The 20,103-nt window shown below is 37.8% G+C and overlaps 1 protein-coding gene across 2 annotated transcripts in view; it reads left to right on the top strand.

Annotated features, from left to right (window-relative positions):
- The window catches only part of LOC118807932 (testis-expressed protein 2-like), a 57,227-nt gene that overhangs the window by 5,013 nt on the left and 32,111 nt on the right, over positions 1 to 20,103 (top strand). Inside the window, exon 1 of one of the 2 annotated variants that reach the window (XM_036570121.1) lies at positions 1,756 to 1,862. The exons of the other annotated variant lie outside the window; for it this stretch is intronic. The gene's annotated coding sequence lies outside the window, so the exon portion shown is untranslated. Of the gene's footprint in view, positions 1 to 1,755; positions 1,863 to 20,103 lie in introns of those variants that run through there. 2 annotated transcript variants of the gene reach the window in all.

Here is a 20,103-nt window from a genome sequence, read left to right on the forward strand (position 1 = left end):
GAGCTTCTAGAGAAGAGCTCTGGGCTTATCAGCAGCTCGAGGAAGCAGAGTACTAAAGCCAGGCACCTGTTCACAGGAGCAGACTCCACACCAGTAATGACCAGGTTACATAACCCTGCTCCTTACACCTGGCCATGAGCAGGAAAAGAGGCAGGGAGCTTCTCTTAGGCCAAACATCAAGTGGTTTTTGCTAGGGCTGAACAATTTGGGGAAAATATCTAATTACAATTTTTCTGACTAATATTGCAACTGCGATTTAAATTGCTATTATTCTGTATAAATTAAAGTTCACTCATTTTTTTTTGCCAAGAACACCAGGATATCCACTTTTTCTGACTTGATGCCTGACCCCTTAATGTAGTATGCCAGAAAGCCAATAGGCTGTGGTTGTGATGTCACAACAGATGGAGATTTAGTTGGCTTTGATTGGTCTAACTCTACAGGCAGTATATAACTCTGTTATTAGGTTAAATTTCCCCACTTAAAACTAGATAGGGTTTTTGATAATGTCGGCTTTAGTTCTTAAAAAAATTGCAGCTCTTGTGTTTTGAAAATTGCATTCTCTTAAATTGCGATTTCGATATAAAAACGCTTAATCTTTTGGACTGTCAGAGTAGATGTTTGTTGTTGTTGTTGTTGTTGTTGTTGTTGTTGTTGTTGTTGTTGTTGTTGTTGTGCAGTCATCGCTTTTACTTTCTTTCATTTTGTGTTCGTCCAATCATATGAAAACTTAGAGCACCCTTGGTCAAGTATGTTTTGTTGATTGTCCAAGTGAAAATAAGTGAACACATCTTCTACAGGGAGCACATTTAAATATGGCATTTTACTGCTAATTTTAGTGCACAATTTCTATTTTATTTGCTAAGATTACATATTGAAAAAAAAATATATTAAATGTGCCATAACTTTTGCACAGGCCACGTATGCTTTTAATTTTCTCAAGTGTTTTAAATTCGGCAGATAAACAGCACCTGTGCATACAAATGTGCAGAAATGTAAGTGTATTTATGTTCACTTAAAAAAATAAACAAAACATGCCCTTTCACCAGGGGGGCCCGAACAGCATACAGCAGTACATCGTCAAATATCTGCTCTGTTCGTTGCTAAAGTATCATTTTTTAACAATTATCAGCCAATACAGACATGATTCTAACATCATTAGCTGCATTCCAAAGCCTAGGCTGCATTCTTCGGCTGCTACATCATAGAAGGCTGTTCCAAAGTGAAGCACCCTTCTTATACAGCCTAGAAATGCAGCCTATGTTCAGAGTGATTTCGAGGACACAACTGATGTATCTTTCCTGACCTTTGGTTACCCACAGTTGTCTGCGCATATAGAAAATGACGGAAAACAAAGCCGCTGGAGCAAAGCTCGTTTTAAAATGTAAGCTGTTCACATCCGTGAACTCGTCTTCATTACCTTAGAAAGTGTAAAATGATTGACTAATCAAAGAATCTGTCCATATATCATAATTTAATCAGAAGTATTTGTATATATGTAGTTTATCATACTACATAAGCTTGTTGGCGTATTAGCTACCATAGCAACAAACTCATTGCAAAGTGCTCCATTTTCTCTCACCGGTTCCTTCATAAGTTTCATACCACAGTTTCAAGAGCCAGTTTGACTTTTATCCAACCTTTTCCTTGTGAGGTATAGTTTTAAGTGTTTGCTCAATGTCGGTGGTGATTATGGTGGTGTGCTTGGAAGCATTACATCATTCATATGGTCACAGGTGAACCACCTCTTATGCAGGTGGTGATTGTGTACTCTGATCCACATTGGGCGTGGCTGCCTCGTATTCTGATTAAGACGGACAGACGAGCTCTCAGAACAGCCTTTAGAGCAGCGGACAGGTTCGGTGAGTTAGTGACATTCATTCTGCTTGTGTTTTGAAGAGGTGAAGTGCTGTGTTAGCGGGGGGTGGCTGTCCAGGTGATAATCTGTAAATGAAATGAGTGACGAGAGGAGGTTTGAATGCAGCTAGACCTGCGGGACCTGTTCAGGAAAAAATTACAAACAACATTGTTTCCTCATTCATCTTATTAAAGGGCGCATATCCAACACTTTTTTTCCCTCCAAGGTCCATCGCAGCATGTTGGTATATGTATCAAAAATGGTTATTAATTTTTTACATGAGCGTTTTCTAACCTCCCTTTATTCTTTATAATTAAACAGGATGTTTTGTGTAGTTTTAAGACTAGTATATGTAAATGAGCTCTGTTCTGGTTGGCTGCTTTGCATTGTGCCTCAATCAAAAAGCAGTCCAGGCTAAAACACTATTTATGGTTTAAGTGTGAGTGGGCAGGGCTAAACTGTTGTAAGCCGAACAGGTTGATATATATAAATGTGTTCGTTTTTCTGGCAGTGTATTCAAAACAAGCAGGTTTCATATACGGAGTGAATTGTAACAATAACAAATTAAGAATGAAAATTCTGAAGTTATAAGGAATCTTTCACCCCATATTGCTTATTGTACAAAGCACAATAAACGGCAGCCAATCAGAACAAAGCTCACTTACATATATCAGTCTTAAAGGCACAGTAACAAAAAGGGTTTGTTTAATTCTAAGGGACAAAAAGAGGTTGGAGAGTCATGTAATAATGTCTAGTGAACCTCAGGAGAAATTAAAATGCAAGAAAAATGTCAGATATGGGCCGCTTAATTACTAGTGTATTATTAGTGTTTTATGTACTTCATATACATACTAGTTTATATAAAAGAGTACTATCGAATGATGAATAATTAATTAATTAATTAATTACTTAAATAATTAAAAAGGTTCTGAGGGAATAAACCCAAAAGTGCCATCCCCATGAAATTTCTACATTGACCAGAGCACACACGCTCAGTAAGAGTGCTAATTAGAATTGGTGAAAATGGTGATTTACAAGTACACTGCTGTTTAAAGATTTGATATCACTTGTCTTATTAATCGTTTTTATTATCTAATACATAATAATATCTCATAGAATGTACCAACTACCGTATAGAAAGCTTAAATGTTACAAACAAGAAACCAAAATGTTTTTGATTATTTTGGGAGCAGCAACAAGTGATTTAAATGATGATAAATATACTGTGATTAACCATTTTTCATACAATTTGTCACATTATCTGCCCTATAATTTGATTACCACCTTTTGAAATGTTAATCTTATCGGAAAATGTCAATGTTCAGCTTTCTTTGTCATTTTTTTCTCAGAATCATCTTCATCTACAGCTCTGTTTCTCATTCTAAATACATCTAACATTTCTGTTAGTTGTTATAACACAGGAATAACATATTAGCAAAATTTTGTATGTCTGCAACCAAATTATTGTATCATTTGAATGCTGTTATATGTAAGACATGTAAGTGTATAAACGTGTCTTGTGTTGTTCCTAATTGCACTTAAGCACCAATTGCTTCCAGAAAATGGCTATCAATATTAAATGATAAATGTAGGTCAGAATTGATCACGCAGTTGTGTTCCTCTGTATCTGTATTAGTGTGTCTGTCTGACCACTTAAGAAAAGTGGAGGGATGGCTATTATCTCTTTATTTTGGTCTGTTTAGTTTAAAAAGCTTTAGCAAACCCACATCTCTGTATATATCTTCATGCCTTTTTGCTGGCCTGCCTCTTTGGCTGGGTTCTATTGTTTTCAGTGTTAAAGCCTCGCGTGTGCTTTGTGGAGTAACAGTGTGAGCTATCTTATCTCGCTGAGCCTGGTGGAGGAATTTGCCGTCTCAGACAGAGCGTGTCTGAAAGAAGGAAGAAAAAATGCCATTGTAGCACAGGGAGAAATGTCACCATGTCAAGTTAGGTTGCTAGCGTTCCTTTGTTACTGCCTGTGGTATTTATGCTAGAGAAACAATTTCTCTTTCTGTTTCTGTCTCTTTCATTTTGTCTCTGTCTCGTCCTAATTAGGATGACTAGCGCTCTGGACCGAAATGCTAAAAGATCATGAATGCAAAGAGAGTTAAAAAACCCCAGAGAACTCCCTAGGGGTGCACAATATACTAATTGATTTTGTGATGTCACAATACTGATATGGTGGGAGTCTGCAATTTGCAAATAAGGCTCTCAGCCGACACTGACATTTTTCTCTGACCAGTAACGTGTTGGCTATTTGCATAATCAAAAATATGAATCACTTGGCAAAATAATGCAGGAATATTACAATTGCAGTATGTAGCCATGTATCTTGTCCTTGTTATACTTGACTGGTTATTTTCGAGATGCACACTGTGCCCCTTAAGTTCTCTGTTTCTACAAACCTTACATAATTATGGATTTCTGTACTTCTGCATTACAAAATATGGGAGGAAGCCCAGCATAATGCAATAGTAACTGTTTGAAACTGTCTACAAACATTAAACCATTAAAACAACTTTGCTGATTTCTCTGTTCCTCTGGGGTCATGTTTTGTTGGAGTGTGAACAAACTCCACCTATAGACCTTTGGGAGAGCTTTCTCACACTCTTTACTTTGAATGGAATAATGGTATAATGGATTAAGGGCATGGATAACCTTATTGGACACTGGTGCACTGGAGTGCTTGGACCCCTATAATTGCTCTACTTACAACCAAGGCTCTTAACACTAAGAAAGAAAATACAGATATTGAGATATTGATTACATTCTCATATCAGTGCATCTCTAAGAGGTTACAGGTGGCTTAACGTGCATGATAAGGTTCGCTTCTGTGCCTGATCAGCAAACTGAAACAGAAGTTGTCTTAACTGATAGATCCTTCAGCACTGTTAATCACAGCTCTAGCTAGATGCACCCTGTGGGGCAAACGTTGACAGTAACAGCTTAAATGATGTAGCTTAAATCATGTTTAGGTCTGAGCCTTTCAACCCAGCTGTCTGGCCGTCAGGTGTAATTGCATAGATACTGATTTAAAACCAACACATTCAATCAGAAGGCCTCATTGTCCTGTGAGCCGTCTGTAGCGTGCGGCACATGAAAAAGCAGCGAGGCCCTTTTCAGTCCGCTTGAGTGCTTCGCTTTGTCATCGGACCGTTAATTAACGTTTGGACACCTGATTCCACACGACTTCTTTTGTTGCAACTCACACCTGGGCTTTCGCTGGGAAAGGTTGGACTAATGAACAGCCACTCGAGTCAGAGAAAGGCAGTGCATGCTAATGGCTAATGCAATATAAAGTGATTTAGCTAAGCCGCCTGTCTTACTATTAAGAGAAGATCAAAGTTGAAGTTTAAGGAACAGTTTGGTGAAAATACTAACAAATTTACATGACTTTCCCGCAAGAGCTTGGTTGGTCTTCAGACTTCACTTTGAGTTTTGCACAGGATCTAGGAGGCTAATGGAGCTAAAAAGTAATGGAATATTTTTGTGTAAGGGTATACCTTATCAGTCAGAGTGCTTGAAAAGAATAATTCAGAAATAATTGTTTGTGTACAATAAAGTCAGAGTAGCTTTCAACATTGTTTTAAACAATATTAATGCTGAAACAAAGATGCATCGGCATAAATAGCCCAGATGAGTGTGTGGATGTTTTTGAGAACTTCTTGCACACAGAACACCAGTTATTGGGGCATTCCGGCCTAAAACTTGCATTTAATCATTTAATATGTTTGTTATGGTTGTGTAATACTCTGTAGTGCAGCTTTATATCCCCCAGCCTGATCAGTTTAACAGAATTCACAAATGAATGTTTTTCTTTCTGGTGTGTGTATTTTTATCTATTAGTGTTCTCTCACTACAATACCCAGCATGCATTAAGTAAATACATCATACAACCATTGGGAATCCACAGGTGGTGTTAAAGAATTCCTGACTGCTAGCATAGCCACTGATACCTAATAAACACAGACGTATTATTCAGCTTCCTGAAGGGAGGGTCTTTAAACCACAGAATCTTGCTTTAGAGACTGCTGCAGATGTGAGGTTGTTACATGCATGTTTGTAACAGATGTAGTGATGGTTTCATTTTTTACAGTGCTTTCTCTAGAATTTTTTTCAGCAGTGGTGAAGAACCCCGATCCCCAGTCCCACCAACCCCCAGGACCAGGTCAAGACCAATCTGCCCCCAGAAATCAAATTTAAAACCCTCTGCAGAGATTTGTAATTGTTACTTCATGACATTTCATAAGATTCATAATACTGTTTTATTTTGGCCAGAGTGCCCCTTTAAACTGGACACAAACTAAGTTAAAATTGTCAGTTTTTATTGCCAGACCTGCTTAAAGAAACCTTTATTTGTTCCTAAATATAATAAAAATAAATAAAAATAAAATTTGCAGCGCAAATATTGGCAAATATAAGTTTGTAAACTTTGATTATTAGCAGAGCTCAAATCAGAGTCTTCGTACTGAGGTAAACCAAAGCTTTTACAGTGACTCTGTGGGTTTCTAATGAGCATTTTTTGCATGGGCAAAGGGGGAAACTCTTATTAGTAAGCCTGTTCAAATGGTAAGTGAGCGGGTTTTTCCAGCTCATTCTGCAATGTGTGTTGCTTGGCTGTGTGGCTTAATGACCACTTTTCTGACCTCTGAGTGAGCTGTGATAAGATAGAAGGGTATTGTGGTGGCAGTAGGTTTTTTTAACTGCTACACAGCAAGAACATTACACAGTGAACTGCTCAACTCAGATCATCCGGAAATTGGTCATGTTTAAAGGACATATATGATGAAAAACCTAATTTTCCTAAATTTAAAAAATCCTGGCTATATATGCAAACCAAGCTGCAAAAACAGTTGCTTTGAATTTGTTGTTTTTATGATCAAAACCGATTTGCATACACTACTGTTTGGAAAGTTTGGACTCACATGTTATAAATGTTAATGATAATAAAAAAGCTGCTATTTTATTGAAGAAAGACATACATACTGTACATTTAAATACAATAGGATACATACATGGAAGGTATTTCACATTTTTAAATGATAAATCGTATACTATAATTATTCATTTACAGTAATTTTTTGGTAGATTATCTATCTATTATTTGGTAGATGTGAAAGCCACTTTTCAGATGTGAGAAGTTATTATAACTCCATTCTTCACATTGTACATTTATCATCTACAGCCTTTTTCTTTCAATATGTTAAAGTTATCAATGGAAATAAATAGAAATTATGCATTCCATATTTAAGTTTGTTCCCAGTATACGATGTTTTAAAATATTTTCGCTTAGAAAATGAACAAAACATGAAGTCTGTCCAGGGTTCTTAAACATTTTGCATCAACAATATCCATCTATTCACTCTATAGCAGTTTAGTCCCACCCATTATGATGTTATAAGGAATGTTTCTTCCTGGGCTACTTTTTGGATGAGGCACAGTACATGGCAGCCAATTAGGACAGAACCCATTTACGTATACCAGACTTTAAGGGACAGTATCAAAAACAGCCTGCTGTATTATTATAAAAGATAAAGAGAAGTGGACCTTAAGTGAAAAAATCAAACGCAATAAAGATGTAGAAATTCCATTGGTCTGAAATATTTTATCGTTACAAGATGTGGAAAAGTCATTGTAAGACTCTGATTACACGAAATCCTGACATCAGTACTGTGGAATGTCACTGCGCTCTAGTCTCATTGTGTGATGATCATACAGCTCCCTCTGTGTCACTGTCCCCATTGTGTTGGTATCCCAGGGCCCTGAATAACACAAAACAAAGACCGATCCCAATTAGGATGACTGTGTGACCTGTGCTGGTAGCGGCGTAACTGTGGCTGGCCCTTTATCTCTGATGGCCAGGGCTTTTATGTTTTACATCTCCGCATCAAGAACTCTCCAAAACCAGCTACACATTTAAAAAGAGAGTTCTTCAAGGGTTCTGTAGTAACAGCATTGGTTCTGTTTAGAACGATGAGTTGTATATAAAACCATATCATGTTCAAATGGCTCTTTGCATGGTGAAACGCTTCTTCAGATTGATGGAGAATGTGTTGTATATGGTTCTATGTAGAATTCAATGTCAAGATTATAACAATAGAAGAACATTTTTGGTGCTATATAGAACCATTTTCAAAAAGGTTTTATATAGAACCGTATACAGTACATTCTCAATCGATCTGAAGAACTGTTTCATGATGCAAAGAACCATTAATCATGCAAAGCGTTCTTTGAGTGTTTATGCCTTTTATATAGAACCATTTTCTTTACTAAAGAACCCTTAAGAAACCATCTTTTTAGGTGTGTAGAACCTTTTTGAAAAGGGTTCCATATAGCACCAAAAAGGGTTCTTCTACTGTTACGATGTCAAGCTGTTACAATAGAAGAACGCTTTTTGGTGATATATGGAACCCTTTTCAAAAAGGCTCTGTATAGAACCACCTACAGCACATTCTTGATCAATCTAAAGAACGCTTTCACAATGCACAGAGCGTTCATGGCTCTATATAAAATCGTTTTCTTTAGTGAAGAACCCTTGAGGAACTAGCCTTAAGCGTGTAGAAACTTTTTGAAAAGGGTTCTATGTAGCACCAAAAATGGTTCTTCTATTGTTACAATGTCAAGCTTGTTACAATAGAGGAACCCTTTTTGGTGCTACATAGAACCCTTTTCAAAAAGGTTCTGTATAGAACCATCTACAGCACATTCTCAATCAATCTGAGATCCAATTCAGAGAAACGTTTAAGCATGAAATTGTTCCATATAGAACTCTGCTGGTTCTGAATAGAGCCATTGCCTTCACTAAAGCACCATAAAAGAACCATCTTTTTTAAGTAGTAGTTTCAGGTGTTCAGGGAGTAAAAGTCTGCACGGGCATGAATTTGAAGTCCCAACCCATACATAAGACCCAACCAGGCCCGAGTGGGACCGCTGACTTTGGAACTAGGGATGTGCGCGAGTACTCAGTTACTCTCTGAACCGTTTAAGGTGCCAGTATTTAAATACTGAACTTGACTTTACCAAGAGCACCTTGTTAAGGACGTTACTGATCGGGCAGATGTAGCGCGGCTTTGTTGCTAACTGGTACTCTAGCTGATGTTAGGTAGTTTCAGGAATAGTGGAAATATATTTCTCTGACAAATAACATTTTGGCACATTGAGGAGCGTCCTTGTCAGCGTCCAGTGTTGTAGTTTTAGCTCCTCATCTGAAGAAGCAGCCACCATTACTCATCTAACACAAAATCTAGAGATTTCCTTTGGCTATTTTTGAATGATAAAACATTTCTTCTTATGTATTTCTCTGTATGTTGCTGAATTTTCAAGCTACTGTCTTTAACCTCAGAGGAAGCTTCCAGCTCCAGCCTTACGTTAATTTCGCACTGAATAACTTTGCTTTGTTTAACAGGGTGTCCGTTTGTTAGCTCCTGTAGACACCTGAATATCAAAATTAGTCATAGTGCGCATCCCTGTTTGAAACCAGAACCCAGTCACATGCATTAACACTATGAGCTTTTTATTTCGTCCATGCTGAACAGTTTGCAAGACCATTAGCCACGCTTTGTTGTGGACAAATGGACCACACTAGAAGGAGGGAGTGCAAGAGAGAAAATGGGTGAGAATGTGCGACATACTTCCACACTAAAACATATCTACTGCACAAATAAATCACTAAATAGAAAACAAACCAATGTCCAATGTGATCTGTAAAAAAAAAAATGGTCCATACCCGCCCCAAAAGCCCATAGTTTGTTGGGCCCTGTCAGGCTCAGGTCTGCTCTGCTGCAGACCTCTAACAGTGAGGAAGAGGAAGAAACGCTGCTAAATAAGACAGGCAAGCTGACAGTCCCCATACTCTGTGTTTTTTTTTGTTTGTTTGTTTTTTGTTTTTTGTTTTTTGTTTTTTTTTTCTTCTTCCTGTAATGCACTTAAATCAACCAACCTGATAATTAAGCCTTTAAGTGAGGTGAGTAGGACGGGTCAGAGCAGTGACAGTCATTTGAGTCTTTGTGCTACTTGAAACATAGAATTGGAATTGGCAAAGAAGTGACAATTGACTCATCACTGCTCCACTTATAAATGCAGCAAAAAAGTGCATCTGATCTAAAAAAAAAAAGAAAAAAAAGTCTGTAATTTTTGGTCAATTTCAACTAAATAAAACTATAATGCTTGTTGAATTTAAACTCTGCATGAACAGTAGAAATTCTTTCGTTTTAAGTTTTAGCTGGACACAAAGCCAAGCTTTCTCTCCTGTTGGTTAGGTCTTCAGGAGCTGGTCTGAAGGCCTTGCAGCTTAGACTGACTACCAACATAACTAGGAAGTGACAGTGAAATTAACCAGTCACGTTTTTGGGACCAATTCTATGGGAAAAACATCTGTGAGTTCTAAATACGACACTAACTGTGAATGAGTTGCAATTTAACCAGGTTTCAGGTTAGTTGTTAGGAATGAAACAGTGGTAGCTGCATCAAGGTAAGACAAGGTAAAATATATGTTAATGTCAGTTAATGTCTGTCATTATTCTATGGCCAAAATTTGTTCATGTGCTCAAACATTATTAGAAATGTCATAGGGGTGCTAGCGGAAATTAGCATTATTACAGTTTTTTTTTATTTATTTATTTAAAGAGTTTGGACATTTACCACCCGAGCTAAAGCCTAGCTCTAATCATTGTTCATCACTGGATGTTGGGCTTGGTGTCCAAAATTTTTTGTACCAGACTTTGTACAAACACCAGTATTATTAATGCAAAATTATGCAGACTCAAAGTCTTAAATATAAACAGTAACCATGTTTATTGCAGTTTAAATCCATCTCTTTCAAACTGCAGACTAAATGCTCTTATTCAGCACCAGCTTCTCTCCCTCTCTCTCTCTCTCTCTCTCTTTCTCTCTCTCTCTTTTTCTCTCTCTCTCTCTTTTTCTCTAATCCCCTTTTTCTTATCCCTGCCTATGCACGGCACACAAGCGCGCTCTCATTGTTCTTATGCTCGGCAGAGCTGCGCCGCCTATTCCACATAATTGGAAAGATTATTACCCCCAGTTTTACACTTGCCTCTGGTTGTTCGCAGGGCTGCGGAGCTCTTTACTGCCATTTTGCTGTGTATTACATCATGTTTCTTTACAAAAGAGCCTCTGAGGGCACCACAGGAGCCTGGAAACACTCTTCTGCGTATTCCTTACCTCCTGAGGTGCAGCTGTCTCAAAGTAAATTCCCTTTTTTGAAAGCAATTGTTGAAAATGCTATGTTGGAAAATGGTGTTTTTTTCTGTTGTCCCTAAAGGTAAAGGTAGAGATTTGAGGCGATTACAGAGCAGCGCTGTTTTGCACACTGTGGGAAGTAAATGTTCTCCTTCTCCTGTCCTTCCAAGGTCTTGTTCCCAGCCCTGGGTAGTAAAATGATAATGTAATTATCAAACTCAAATTTTTTTTCTTATTGGTGAGGCTCATTTGTAGCATTCAGTAGGCTGTCCTGCTCCCCAGTCCTACCTTAGCAGCAAAGGCATGAACTTGGAAGGGGAATTTCACCGATTTTCCAAAATTCCTGCACAATCCAGTGGTTGAAATGTAAATAAAATATTTTTTCCTTATTGGTGAGGAACATTTGTGGCGTTCAGTAGGCTGTAAGGCTCCCCAGTCTTGCTTTAGCAGTGAAGGCATAAACTCTGAAGGGGAATTCCACAGATTTTTCCAAAATTTCTGTATAATTCAGTGGTTGAAATGTAAATCCAGTATTTTTTCCTTATTGGTGAGGCACATTTTGTGGCATTCAATAGGCTGTCCTGCTCCCCAGTCTTGCCTTAGCAGCAAAGGCATGAAGTTTGAAGGGGAATTCCACTGATTTTCCAAAATTTCTGTATAATTCAGTGGTTGAAATGTGAACAAATTCAACAAGAGAGTGGTTTGATGTAAAATTGTGAATTGTAGAGAAACTTAACGACTGTGATTTCTTTGCAGTAGTGTTGATATGAACCAGGGTTTTCGATATTTACAATGCAAATATAGCCTGTTTGGTTACTATCCACAAGTTAATCTACATGTATCTAATGAGATTTTATATAGCAGTTTAATCTCACCCATTCATGCTGAAGTTTCAGCCCTGCTTTTTTAATGAAACACTATGCAGAGCAGCAGAACAGAACAGAGCTCATTTAAGTATATCAGTTCCAAAAAAACAGATTTTTAATTCTAAAGGATAAAGTGAGGCTGTAATACAGTATGCTTTGGGTGAATAAAACCAGGTAAATGTCATAAGTGGACCCCAGGGGGAAAAATACAACACAAAAAAAGCAGCCCCTACGCATAGGAGTGGGTGAAATGACTAATGTTGTAGTTATTGTGATGAATTACACCTTACGAATTCCTATGATGATGGCAAGTACTTTTAGAACACTGAAAAACTGCATCAAAACATTTAAAGATTTAGACCACTTCAGGAGAGCCTGTAAACAACAACTAATGTATAGTAACTGCATATTAAAACATGCGTCTTTATTCTAAATTGTTTGCAAACCTCAGAAAACTAAAGATTAACTACCTAATGTCTTAAATTATTGTGATGTCATTTTTGCCATATCACCCTCTCACATTGTGAAACCACTGCTGTTCGTATAACTCTCTCTTACACAAGCTCCAAAGGCAAAGTCTGATCTCAGATCTGGTCAATAAAAGCTTTTGCACTTTACTAATCTGAGATCTAATCCTATAGCCTTCGATCTTTATTCTTATCGCAGCTCCCTTGACCAGTGCACCCTTTGCAAAAGAACTGGTCAGCAGTTTTACTGAGATACAGCTTTGTTTGGGGAAGTCAATAAAACAAAATTGAGTGCGTATACATGCACTCAGTAATCCATAGTGGGATTTCTATTAATTTCTATCAATTATTCAAATGATCATGTAAACACCCTACTCTGATCTAGAAATCCAATTAAGAAATACGATAAAGAGAATTGGATTTTAGCTTAGTAATCAGATTTCTCAGTGCATGTAAACTCTTACTCTGATTTTTATCGGATTTCTCACTCTCGCACTGTGCATGTGCGAGAACAGACAGTGGATGTCGCGAGATGGCAGCAAAACACTTTTGGAGCGACTTTTGAAACCAAACACGAAATAAAGGTTTTGAATATTCTTCATCTTCTAGATAATGTAAGTTCATATTTTCAGGTAAAGTGGCGCGATATTTAAAAAAAAAAAGCCACAGTATGAAGTTTGAGTTTTACATTATGTTTATGTCACGTCTTCTTCTGTGAGCTTATTGGCTGATTGCAACGCAGAAATCTGATTACTGACTCATGTAGACCTGGAGTTTCCTATTATCTGATTACTCAAGTGCATGTAAACGTGTTGATCGGATTACTGACAAAATCTGATTTTCTGCAGTTATCAGATTATTGAGTGCATGTATACGCATTCATTGTTGCGATGTAGACTAGACTAATGGCTTTTGGTTCCAGTCCTGGAGACCCCATGCTTTGCCTGCTTTTGCCTCACTTAGCTCATGAACAGCTTACTAATTTTTCTATAAGTGTGCAAAATTGACACATGCCCATATTCAGTAATAAGATATATCACAATATTCAACACAGATGGTATTTTTATTGTGGACACTTTAAAATACTGTAAATACAATTTCAGTCAAATAATTTAAAAAATCTTTTTTTTAAAGATAATTAGAGTAACTGTCTGGTTTCACAAGCTGTACTCTCACATTGTGATCATGCTTTATTTGATATTTGTAGGGCTGTTTAGTGAGTTTATGATCAGAGAATTATCACAGCGCAAGGTAAAACTTGCAGAGCTATCTAGAGGATTTACAACCTGGACTGAAGGCCATTAGGACTGTCAAAAAACAGCACTGCTGAGTCTGATCTACTCATACCAGCACAACACACACTAACACACCACCACCATGCGAATGTCACTGCAGTGTTCAGAATGATTCATCACCCAAATAATACCTGCTCTGTTGTGGTCCTGACCATTGAAGAACAGGGTAACGAAGTATGCAGAGAAACAGATGGACTACAATCTGTAATTGTAGACCTACAAAGTGCTCCTATATGGTCAGTGGAGCTGATAAAATAGACATTGAGTGTAGAAATGAGGAAGAAGGTTTTAATGTAATCGCTGATCGATGTAAAGCTCAGTAATTATCATGATATATATTTTTTTATATATTTACACTGCGTAGTGCAAAACAAGACCCACTGCTTTAGGGGTAAAAGCACTATAAGCTGTTTCTCTGAGTAGCCTGACAAACACTGCCCCAGGTAAGCCGAATAGGATTACAGTGGCTTGAACAGATTAAGTGCACAATCCTGAGTGTGAAAGCAAAGATCAATAACTGTGGCCTGAATCCCTGCTGACCCGCTTCGGTTTTGGCTCTGTGTGGAGAATGGCCTCCTTGGTGATAGATAGCATTGTTTTATTTCCTCAGCTGTGAACTGGGACAGTGAACTGAGCGTTTTGGATGTTTTGATAGTGGCTATCGTAGTTGCAAAACTTGGGATCTTTTCATTTTTGTGATTTTTGGCTGAAACTGAGGTCCAGGAAGTGGATACAAATAAGTTATGCAACATGTGTAAAGTTCAGATTTCAGAATGAAATGAGCAAACCCAATTCCAAAAAAGTTGGGACAGTAGGAAAAATGTCAATAAAAACAGACAACAATGATTTGCAAATACATTTGGACATGTATTAAAGTGAAAACAGCACAAAGACAGGAATTGTAATCTTTCAGCTAATTCTAAATTTGACGTGTGCAAGACTTTCCAAAAGAGTTTGGACAGGGCCATGTTTATCACTGAGTTACCTCACCTTTCCTTATAACAAGAGAATGTCTGTTGTTGTTGTAGTTATAGTTTCTTTCCCATTCTTGCTTGCTATAACAATCAGTCTGGGGTCTCTGTTGTTGGATATTTCATTTCGTAATGTGCCACACGTTTTCAAAGGCAGACAACTCTGGACTGCATGCAGGCCAGTGTAACTCTGGCATTCTCTTACTACAAAGCTACACTGTTGTAACACAAGCAGAATGTGGCTCAATGTTGTCTTGCTAAAACAAGCAGGGACATCCCTGAAAAAGACGTCTTCTAGATGGCAGCAAATATTGATCGAAAAAAGGAATATGTCCCCCTCAGCATTAATGGTGCTTTCACAGATGTGCAATTTACCCACTTATGCCACTGCCATACCATGATAGAGGATGTTTTTTGAACTTTACATTGATGACATTTGGGATGGTCCTTTCCTCTTTGGGCTGGGCGCCATTAGTCAGATGTCCAAAAATATAATTTCTAAATATTTCTGTATTATTTCCAAAAATAATTTGAAAATTGCACTTGTCAGACCACACCACTCATTTCCACTTTGCGTCTCAGATGAGCTTTAGCCCAGAGAAGTCAGCAGCGTTTCTAGATGTTGTTGATACATGGCTTCCGCTTTGCAACATGAGAACTAATAGACATGCTGTGTAATTCCTAAGTCTTATGAAAAGATAATTTGCATTTAATTGCTTCAATAGATTGTGTAAGGGAAGTTTTTAAGGCTTTCTTAAGAAAAGAAATGTCATGCTTGTCATGCTTGCATGTCATCAGATTGCTTGCTTAGCACTTTCTCCCAAAACAAAGATTGAGAAGCGGTTGGTCAAGTGACTGTGAGATAATCGCTTAAAAAAAACAAATTGACCATTACTTCCACAGATGGATGGACTAGACAGCAGAAACAGAGCAGATTGCCTCTGCTAGCTAGCTAGTAAGCTAGCTAACAAATAGATTCAAATGATAGTGTTCAAACTTCTAGCTGAATATAGTAATGGAGCTCATTTCATTTCGTATGTCACTCTAGAGCTCTCAGGTTTTTTCACAACAAAGCACTGTTTCAGTGTTAAAGCAGACCAGTTGCCTTAGGGGTAGTCGTGGGCTGGAGGTTAGGGAACCAGCCTTGTGACCGGTTCGATCCCCTCAGCTGACAGTACGTGACTGAAGTGCCCTTGAGCAAGGCACCTAACCCCCAACTGCTCCCCGGGCACCGTGGATAGGGCTGCCCACCGCTCCGGGCAAGTGTGCTCACTGCCCCCTAGTGTGTGTGTGTTCACTAGTGTGTATGTGGTGTTGCACGGATGGGTTAAATGCTTAGGTCTAATTCTGATGTGTTCAGACACAGTTGGCTAAAAGGTTTAAAATAAATAAATAAAAAATATAGTGGGTTGTATTAGTCAGTTGAGCTCTGATATGAATATAGATTAAGGCTAATGGACTATATCTCAGATTAGCAAGGTGCTAAAGCTTTTCTTGATCAGATCTGAAATCAGAATTTAGCTTTAGAGCTCATGAAAATATGCTTTTCTGAGTATATCGTGGGTGTAGTCCGTATTTAAAGAATTTGCTTGTGATTGTGAGTGTTAACTTGCTTGTTTCATAATAAACAGAGCAGAATCAGTCCTTTTTAACTGGATGTAGTGCAGAGTTGTATGTGAAACACTGAATAAAAATCAGCGTATTTTAGTTGTTGCTGGTATTTTTTAAATGTGTCATTATTTGAGCTTTCAGATCTCAAACTTGTAATATTTTGATATGTATCACAAATATTTTTGATTGAATATTTCTAAGCATCATGATCTTATATTTTTGCCGTTTTGCCCACCCTGACAATAGACATCATGGCATTTTGTTTCATTTTAGGTTTGCAAACATGTAGGAGCTGTAAATACACCAACAAAACAACAGGGTCACAAAAAACCTGGGCAGCAATCCAGTTAGCTGCCTGTGGTTATAGTTTTTTTGCAGGCTCCCTATAAATAGTCTAAATCTCTAATTTTTGTTATCACTGTTTTTCAGTGTTCTAGAGTTTGTGTTCATATGAATCCGTTTGAGCCGCATGACTTTTTTTATACAGATTCCACATTAATTACCTTCTCCTGCTGCGCATCAATGGAAGCGATTGTGCAAAATTAAAAGAAAAGCAATTACTAGTCCTTAAACGGTGAAATATTTTAAAATATCTTCGTTCCTATTAGTTACTGTTTTAAAGTCTTTAGCATCTGTCAGTGAACACGCCATCCAACACATAGGAGAACAGTTTTTTACTGCTCAGACACAAATGCTAACTTTACTGTTATACCAGTTAAAATGCTTTTCGCGTGACTCCTCACGCTACACACACGTACCGTTTTAAATAACTGTAAAATTAAGAGCGTCTGTCTTGAAAAAAATCAGAAGTAATATTTTTAGTCATATATGTAGCTGTATTTAGTACACAGTTAGTATCTGTGTACTCCGTTACCTTAGTTATCTGTCGTTGGGCAGGTCAGCCAGTGAACGGTGTGGACCAGTTGCCATGGTTGTAGCGATTGTGTTAATCAGTTTGATTTTGACAGTAAATGTGAGCAATAAAAAAATCAGCCAAGCCCAAAATGGCAAATCATTAAGGCTTTAATTGTCTTCACAACACATCATTAAAGTTTTTCCCTTTCATTTATTTAAATGTTGAAATTTTGTGTGTACATTTGCAAACAACCTTTTACAGAAAGAAGATTCAGTACTTTTCCACTCAGCATTGATAGCTTCAGTCGGTTGACAAACATTACCAAGCTAGTTTGTGTTTAATATGAGATCAGGTATTCTCTGTAGTGTTTAAATTTGGATTCTGATGAGCCAAAACCATCAGTAAAACCCATTGTATTTTGGGCTTGGCTGATTTTTTATATATATATTTTTTTGAACACTTGGCCCATTTTTAATTAAACACTGTCATGTCAAATAACATGTAAAAAAACAGTAAATCTTCTTCTGTCTTCTGATGGCTGTAAAGCACACAGAATGTATTTCGATTTTCTCAGCCATCAAAATCGCAGCATGGTCATACGGTGAAGTCACATGAGAGTGATGAATACTCAGAAAAGCATTTTGTAACAATTTGTCATAATACCAATAACATTGTCATATGACTAGAGCTGGGCGATAATGATGGTATTTATCATTATTGTGATAAATTATGTCACAATGTGTCACATTATGCTTTCCTGAGCATATCGTAGATCCCATCAGTGCTTAAAAACATTTCCAACTGTATGTTTGACTACAAAGAGAGCATAATTAGTCCTGTTCAACTGGATTTAGTGTAGCACCGTATGTAAAATTAAATGTGCATTTACTTTGTCTGTTCCAACTTCTCAGATGTCAGAAAATGTGTACATATCGCTCCATATCATGCATCATGAAAACTTCTTTTACCATATCATCCAGCTCTACATGTGACCCATTTCACAATTCATTATCACAATCTTGCTCCATCTGTCATTTTCTCTGCCTGTGCTGTCCCACAATCCTCTCTGCCTGTAACTGAAACCTGACAGTCAAACAGCTCGACCTGTCCGGAATCCCAGATGGAAATGATGTTGTGTCATCAGCTGTGATGCTGTCTGAAGTCATCAGTGTGTGTTAGATTTGACGCTTCCACGTCTGTGTGACTGTAAGCCTATCAGTAGTCTGCTCTGACAAGTGGACGCTGCTGGTTTATGAATTAGCCCACTTTCTCTTAATGAGATGAGCTCTGAGAAGCAGCAGATTAAGGCAGTGTAGTAATTAAAGTGACCCTGCCATTCAGCGCATGATGGAGAAGAGTGACAAGGCTTACATTAGGAGCTGGATCAGATGGATCTAAATTTAGAAGTGATCGTGGTGAAGACGTAGGCGGGTGTGTGTGATAGGAATGCATGCTCGAAAATGTTCTGTTCCAAATGTGTGCTCAGCAGTCGGCCAATTTATTACATTTGTTCTGGCTGATCTGTGTAACGGTTTTCTTTTATTCAGAGTTTTGTAGAATAAGAATAAGAACAGTTCAACAAAAAAGAAATGAAAAATCCTGTGAATATCCAGAAACTATACATGTACAGCAACTCAATATAAAACATGGTAGCGAGTGTTATATTCCTGGCAGTTTGAAGGAGAAAAAATTTAAATTAATTTACCAATGGGGATGTCACAGTTTATTCATCAGCACTGAAGGTGTTCTATGAAAGGGTCTCATACATAGAAGAAACCTCATATATAGAAGAAACCATTCCAGAAAGCCATATTTTAAATGAGAGAGGAAATTCAGATTTCCAATCCCTAAGAATAATCCTTTTTGGCCAAAATTATGCCGAATATTAATGCCTAATCTTGTGTATATGGTAAGGAAGGTGAGTTGTCTGAGCAGCCAATCAGAGCCAATACTGGATCAGGTGAAATCTCTTTGTAGTTCACTCCAGAAAACCAATTACATTTGTTTGCCCAAAAGGAAGAAATTTTGGGGCAGAACTAAAAGGTAACAGTAACAGTTTTATGAGGTAATTAATAAGGAATTGCAGGCAGATGCTGATATATGATATTTTTGTTGGACATATCTGCTGATGCCAACACATAAACATATAAATTGAGAGTAAATCTACATGAAATAAAACCTAAATTAAACCTCAGATGTTTCTGTACATAAAACATGTGACATATAAAATAAAAATCCATTTTCAGTTTGCAATTTATTTACCTTGTGTCCTTGTTTCCAATGAGTGTGGACTTCGGGGCTAAATTTTGTGTTCCAGTTTAAAACTGTTTTATGGTAATAAAAGTAGAGAGGCTGAATAAAGCAAGGAGAAAAACTAAATCAGGGAGAAACTAAAAGTGGGAGGTGGGCTGCGAGAACCTGAACATGAAATTTGAACATGACCTGAGCCCAACACACATCTTGAGTCACATGAGCAGTCATGTCCAGACAAATATTTCAAGCACTTTTTTTCCTGTATCTGGCCATTTTTGAGGACCAAATGTCCTCATGATGACAGGAAAACCTCTTTTTAAATATTGAGGTCAAGCTTTGTGTTAGATTTAAGAGTAGGCTTAGCATGACTCAACTACAGTATAATACTTATGAATAGAATGTCCCTACAAGCATACTAATACCAACGTGTCAGTTCTGTGGCTGTGTGTGGACGTTTATGGCTGTATAATAGTGTAATTGTCCGGTTGACCCTGTTCTTTCTCTCTGTACAGTGAGATAGCAGCCACAACCCCCCCACACCCCCCCATCCCAGACCAAGCGCCCAGTCATGTGATGCTGTTCAAATGAATTTGCTTTTGTCACTCTGGGCTGGAGAACGATATGGTCGTTTGGGGTTTGAAGTGTCAGTCTGGCGTCCTGGCAGCAAGTTCCATGTCATGCAGTCTGACTCAACCCAGCATCTGTGTTTCTTAGCGCGTCAGTATGAC

The sequence above is a fragment of the Colossoma macropomum genome, unplaced genomic scaffold, assembly GCF_904425465.1.
Source record: "Colossoma macropomum unplaced genomic scaffold, Colossoma_macropomum, whole genome shotgun sequence".
Classification (NCBI taxonomy): Eukaryota; Metazoa; Chordata; class Actinopteri; order Characiformes; family Serrasalmidae; genus Colossoma; species Colossoma macropomum.